Here is a 7618-nt window from a genome sequence, read left to right on the forward strand (position 1 = left end):
GTGTGGGGTGTCCAGATTGGAGGGGGCTGCCTGTGGGGTTTGTCACAGGTGAGGGGGATTGTGGGGGTGGTGTCCAGTCTGGAGGGGGCTGCCTGTGGGTGGTGTCACAGGTGAGGGTTGCTGGCAGTGGTGTCCAGTCTGGAGGGGGGCTGAGGAGTGAATCCAGTCTTGAGAAGGCTGCCTGTGGGAGGGTCCAGTCTGGAGGTGGGCTGAGGGTGGTGTCCAGTCAGGAGGGGGCTGCCTCTGGGTGTTGGCCAGTCTGGAGGGGGCTGCCTGTCAGGGGTGTCTAGTCTGGAGGTGGCTGCATGTGAGTGGTGTTACAGGTGAGGGGTGCTGGGGGTGTTGTCCAGTCTAGAGAGGGGCTGGGTGTGGTGTCCAGTCTGGAGGAGGCTGCCTCTGGCAGTTGTCACAGGTGAGAGGGAGTCTGGGGGGTGGTGTCTGGATTACAGCGGTTGATGTGCAGTAGGGGGGTATGTGGACATGATGGGTGCCGAGGGTGTAGGTGGGACTCAATTATTTGTAGGGTGCCTACACTTACAAGGGGGGACTGCTCTATCACTGGGGTGCAGACGGGGCTTGCAAGGGAGGGCAGGTGTTTTCTCGGGGTGTGGCCTGGTATTATGAGGTGAGGCGTGCAACTTTTCTGGGGTGCGGTTGAGCTTGCGAGGGAGTGCACACATTTTCTCTGGGGTGCAGCAGGGTATTGCGAGGTGAGGTGCACAATTTTGATGGGGTGTGGCCTGGGCTTGTGAGGGAGGGCATACATTTGTTTCTGGGGTGAGGCCTGGGCTGGCATGGGAGGGGACTTGTTTTCTCATGGGTGTGGCCTGGAATTGCGAGGTGAGGCGTGTGAATTTGCTGGGGTGCGGCCTGGGCTTGCCAGGGAAGGCACATGTTTTCTCTGGGGTGCGGCCTGGGATTGGAGGGTGAGGCATGCGATTTTGCTGTGGTAATGGATGTCCAGCCAGGGGTGGTGCGGAGGCTTGCGCCGTGTTTTAGCTTGATTTTTGGTGTGCATAGTGGGGTGTTGGTGGCGTTCCTTGTGCACATTTTTGTTACTTGACCAACGTGTAGTAATGCGTCTTGAAATATATGTATACGCGGGGCAAGCAATATTTTTTCTATGCCACGGCTCATGCAGGGTGCTTCTCCTGCACCATTTCGGCACCAGATTCCATTAATCGGGCCTGTTGTCTCCAGTTAGTGCCCCTCTTCCCCCTTTGCAGCAGGCTTCCATGGGAACCCACTCAAAGCAGGCAGTGCCAAAGCCTGATCATTTCCACAGCAATGCGTGACAGAGAGGCATGCAACAGACTATCAATTTCAATCATGTCCTGGTACATGTCCTCCCCCAAAGGCACCATGTCCCAGTGTATATCCTACCTCAATGCACACATCACCTGGCAAAGATCTCCAATGTCTGTAATCCACCACATGGCCCATCTCAGTGATCCTCACAGACAACTCTTCCAAGATCTGTTGCTGTTTGCCACTTGCATGCAACAACTCCTCCTCCCAGTCAGATTGGCTGACAGTCAAGCCATCCACACGTGAGCATGGCCTATGGAGGTCTGATGATAATGGCCTTCTCTGTTGTAATGAGCCTACACCCATTGGATGGTGGCATGTACCTGATGTTTCTGTGCTTCAAACACTGAGGACTCCAGTGATGTTGGTGCCAATGGGGCTTATCATGATCCAGCCTTTCTAGCTGTGGACACATCAGAGCAAGGCAAATTAGTGTCTTGCCTCACATGTGCCCCAATGTTCTGGGAACCCCCAAAAGTTCTACCCTGTTGTGGCATAGTGTCATCAGCTGAGGGCCAGTTGGCCTAGGTCTATCCCTCTAACCTAGCCTCAGACATGAACTGGAGATACTCTTCCTCCTCCTCTGTGGTGGAATTGGGCCCATGTAGGAATTCCCCAAATATGTCACCCACATTGGTAGCAACTGTAACGATTTATTGGACGACCATCCTCAACACGGAGAGCCCCTTCCCTAACCAGTCAAGGTGTTGTTCAACAAGCTGTTGAACAGATTCCTATTTTGGTCGTGGCTCAACACAATAGCATCAGAACAGAGGTGACTTTCTTGTGATAATGAACTAGCTGGGATGTCTCTCAGAAGGATAACTCAGGGGCAAAGTGCTCGTCTTGGAAGCAAGACGACGCGGAGCAACACAATTTCAATCCCCGGGTCCAGGCTTAGAAACCTCTGGGTAGTAAGCACGTTATAAACAACCAATTATAATAATTAATAACATTTCAATTGCAACAAACACAGGTTTGCTTTTGAATCAAATCACACATTGCATTTCTGGTGCTTTACACATGGGGTTTCTCTGCACATTAACACATAGGAAATTTGGAAAAACACAGACTGTTGGTATACCCCTTGTATGCAGCCCCCTGGTTCATTCTTTATCTCAAAGTAGCCTCAAACCTTTCTGCTATGAGGGTCACTTGATCACTCCCAGGAGAGAGTTTATATTCCTTAACTGGTGAATGATATGATAATGATATGATATTATAGTTTGTTATGTAGCGCCTATACAAAATGTGTTTCAAAGCGCTTCACGGCAAAGGAGGGAACAAGGGAAAAGGCAATGGCATTCTTACAGTCCATGAACAACAAGAATGTGAGATTAACTATCGTACTCGGCCTTACGACATTTCAGATAGTGCAAGCGCTAAAACACAGATAGGAAGGAAATGGGAAACAGACAGGCGACTGCCGTACTAGGCCTGAAGACATTTCAGGTAGAGCCGGAGATTAACAAGAAGTGAGGGAGAGGGGAGAAGAAAGAAGGGAGAGGAACAAAATAAGCAACTTTCGTACTAGGCCTGACAACATTTCAGATAGTGCTGGAGCGGGGGGGGGGGGGTAGGTAAAGAGAGGGAGGAGGAGACAAACATGTGTTGCTATCATACTAGGTCCAGGGACAATTCTGATTGAGCAAGTGCATAGAAAAAAGTAAAGGAGGGCGAGAAGAGAGAGGGAGAAGGGAGAAGGGAGAGGATGAGAACCATGCTTGGTTTAATTTACTTGACAAAATACTCTTCTCTCAGCACCCAACCTAGGCATCAGTTATACGTGACACCCCGGGGTTTAAAGGCAAAGTTTAGGGAGTGGGAATACATTGGGAATTCCGTTTGGGTTAAAAACAACTTTTTATTTTGAACGGCAGGGTTCGGGACCATGGATAGGATAGGGATTTCCATTTTGGGAACAATGGCACATTCAAATGAAAGGTAGGGTTATGGGAAATAGAATCAATGGGTGAATTCGTTTTGGGACGCATCACATTCAATGAAAGGCAGGGTTTGGGGATTTTTGTTTTGAGACTAGGGACATGCCTCTTCTGTCAAGAAGTCTGGATTTACAGGAAAATAGTGTTACCCAATTACTTTTTAGGCTATACTGGTGAAAGTACACTGGGAAGGAGATATGTTAATTTCAAATGTTAACAAGAATTCTCCTGTGATCTTTTCTATAGGGGAATTCATTAATTATTTTTAATCAAATGTACTACGGGTATATGCAGTTTGGCTCCCCACCCACATTTAATGGATTAAGGCAGGTAGATTTCCCCACACATTTAATAGAATTAGGATATTTCTCCTTACATGGGTGATCTCTGCTATTAGCTCAAGAGGCCAGCCAGCCAGGTATTAAGACCCTCTTTTGGGAACAAGTAGGAGTCAGCGCACACCTCAGGCAAGGATAGCTCTGCTATGCACAGCAGGGCCCAGTCAGGTTTTATGCTGTCTCCCTCAGGTCGTACTTCTGCCTTCCATTTAAAAGTCTCCAGCAAAAGAGTTCAGCAAACTCCAGCAAGTGTCCCAGTTTCATAGGCTATTCACCTTAAACAGGGCTTATGATACCATGCACATTATGAATATTTATGCAGTGCCAACCCATTTTCCCACACATCGGATTGGACATTCATTTTCCTCTCCCCCCAGAAGGCTATCCTCTGCCAACCAATAGGACAAGGGATTAATAAAATGTAGATTATAGATGATGAGGGGAAAAGAGAAGGGATTGTCTAAAATGACAATTTTAAACTTTGACAGCAGCAATTTCAAAAAGTCACAACATGGCAATGCTTTGTTATTTACAACTAAACACAATAATATATATATTTTCTGATTTGACTACTCTTTCTGGACGTAGACAAACAAATTTGGTCTTGGCATGACCGTCCTGTTATGTTATGTTATGTTATTTGGGATTTGTGTAGAGCCTTATGTATCATTGGTATGACCTCAAAGCACTGGTAGGTTGAATGCCCTCGGGAACCGCAGTTCAAGTCAGTAGAGAGAGGGAGAGCTGTATAGTGCATGGGCGCACCGGATATGTGTGCAGCTGGTGTGGTTGTTGCATGAAAGCTGCTTCTTAACGGTATGTGTGGTGCTGAGGAAATCAGTTGGATGTGTTCAGTCTGGAGGGTGGACACGCAGACTGAGTTCTGGCTGCGTTAGGCCTGAGGAGACACCTGAGCTGGCGGTATGTGTTCAGCTATCTGTGTTTTATTAGGATGATGGAGATTTTGTGGGTTCATGTTAGTATGAGGACAGCTATACCGAATGTGTACCGAATGTGTCATAGTATCGCTGTGTTCTAGTTGAGTGGTGTTGTATAGGAGAGAGTAAGTGTAGTAGTGTGATATGGTGGTTATCATTAAAGCGCATGGGACCAGGCACGGGAGCAGGACAGGGTTGTACATAGCGTCATACATATACAAAGGAACAGGATGGATAGGGTAAACATGTGATACGGATAACATGGGGATACAGGTACATAGAATATACAAAGGGTACAACATAAATAGGAGATACTGGGATATATCGAGGTATATCCACACCATCCACTCAGTCCTTTCTATCCACTTTGTTCAACGGTCCTTTTCCATCCACTCGGTACACTCTATCCTTTCTTTCCACTCCATTCAACTTTTTTCCCTCTGTTCCATCCACTCCATCCACTCCGTCCACTCTGTCCTCGTCATCTACATTGTCCACTCCATCAACTCTATCTGTTCCATCCGTTCCATCCACTTCATACGTTTCATCTGTTCCATCCACTTCATTCACTCCGTCCGGTCTATCCAATCTGTTCTTTTTATCCACTCCATCCTTTCCATCCACTGCATCAATTCCGTATATTCCATTTTTTCCATGCACTCATCTTTTCCATATACTCCATCTTTTCAATACACTCTATCTTTTTCATACACTCCATCCTTTCTATATACTCCATCCAATCTATCCCTTCCATCCTTTCCATCCACTCTGTTTTTTCTATTAACTCCATATTTTCCATCAATCTCCACATTTTCCATCTACTTGATCCTTCTTGTCCACTCCATCATTCAATTCACTGCATCCATTCTATCCACATCATCCACTCCATCCGTTCCGTCCACTCCATCCTTACCATCCACTCCATCCTTTACATCCACTCTGTCCGTTCTATCAGTTCCATCCTTTCCCTTCTTTTCGGTGTTTTCATCTAGTTTGTTCACTCCATCCACTCTATCGATCATCCACTCTATCTTTTCCATCCACTCCAGTCCATTCCTTTCACCCATTCCATCTGCTTCATCCATTCCATCTGCTTCATTTGTTTCATCGGCTTCATCCATTTCATCAGCTTCAACCGGTCCATCCGCTTTATCTGTTCGATCCGCTTCATCTGTTCTCTCCACTTCATATGTTCCATCTGCTTCATGCGTTCCTTCCGCTTCATCGCTTTCACTCGCTTCTTCTGTTCCATTCTCTTCATCCATTCCATCCACATCCACTCGTTCCATCCACTTACATCCGTTCCATCCACTTCATTCGTCCATCCACTTCGTCCGTTCCATCCACTTTGTCCGTTCCATCCACTTCGTCCATTTCATCCACTTCGTCCGTTCCATCCACTTCGTCCATTCTGTCCCCTTTGTCCGTTCCATCCACTTCATCTGTTCCGTCTACTTATCAAGTCTATTCACTCTGTCCACTCCATCCACTACATCCATCTAATCCATCTACTCATCCATCCATCTATCCATTCCATCCATCCATGTATTCACTCCATCCATCTATTTATCCACTCCATCCATCCATCTATTCACTTTGTCCATCTATTCACTCCATCTTTTCTATCCGTTCTATCCACTTCATCCATTCCATCCACTTTGTATGTTCCATCCACTTCGTCCGTTCCATCCACTTCATCCTTTCCATCCACTTTGTCTGTTCCGTTTACTTCATCTGTTCCATTCACTCCATCCGTTTCATCCACTCCATCAGCTCCATCCGTTCCATCCGCTCTGTCCGTTCCATCTATTTCTTCCACTCCATCCGTTCCATCCACTCCATCCGTTCCATTCACTCTATTCGTTCCATTCTCTCTATTCATTCAATCCACTTCATCCATTCCATCTATTCGATCTACTTCATCTGCTCTATCCACTTTGGCCACTCCATCTGTTTCGTCCATTCCATCCACACCATCCATCCATTCCATCCACTCCATCTATCTATCTACTCCATCTACCTGTCCACTCCATCTAACTGTCCACTTCATCCTTTCGAACCATTCCATCCACTTCAACTGTTCCATTCACTTCATCCGTTCCATCCACTTCATTCTTTCCATCCACTTCATCCGATCCATCCACTCCATCCGTTCCATCCACTCCATCTGTTCCATCCACTCCATCCTCTCAATCCACTCCATCCATTCCATCCATTCCATGTGTTCCATCCACTCCATCCGTTCCATCCACTTCATCTGTTCCATCCACTTCATCTGTTCCATCCACTTCAACTGTTCCATTCACTTCATCCGTTCCATCCACTTCATCCGATCCATCCACTCCATCGGTTCCATCTACTCCATCTTTTCCATCCATCTCATCCTCTCTTTCCACTCCATCCGTTCCATCCATTCCATCTGTTCCATCCAGTCCATCCGTTCCATCCACTTCATCCGTTCCATCCACTTCATCTGTTCCATTCAGTTCGTCCATTCCATCCACTTCGTCTGTTCCATCAACTTCATCCATTCCATTCACTCATCCATTCCGTCCACTTCATCCATTCCATCCATTTTGTCCATTCCATTTGTTTTGTCCGTTCCATCTGTTTCATCCGTTTCATTTGTTCCATCTACTTCAGTCTATCCGTTTTAGTTACACTATCCGTTTTAGTCTTTCTATCTGTTCAATCGACTCCCTTTGATCTTTTGTTTTCTTTGTTCAACAACCTTGGGTTGCTGTTTTTTGTGGCTATTTATTGCATGTGTTCTAAGCGTCGGTTCTTTAAGGGAAGAGCCATGTTTTCAGTAGTTTACGGAAAGACATGTAATCTTCGGTGAGTCGAATATGTGGAGGCCAAGGATGAGAATGATGATCCTCCTAACCTGACCGAGTTGGTGTTTGGTATCACTAGGAGGAGGGCAAAGCTTGATCTTAGAGTGTCCGGTCGGTGGTAGGGTTTTAGCTTGTCCTGTAGGTATAGAGGTTCAGTTTTATGCATTGCTCGGTGGGAAGATACATAAGGTTTTGAAAGTCACCCTTCGTCCAACCACGAGCCAATGGAGAGTTTTGAGAGCTGGAGAGCGGTG

This window comes from Ambystoma mexicanum, chromosome 10 (genome assembly GCF_040938575.1).
Source record: "Ambystoma mexicanum isolate Mex_15411 chromosome 10, UKY_AmexF1_1, whole genome shotgun sequence".
Lineage (NCBI taxonomy): Eukaryota > Metazoa > Chordata > Amphibia > Caudata > Ambystomatidae > Ambystoma > Ambystoma mexicanum.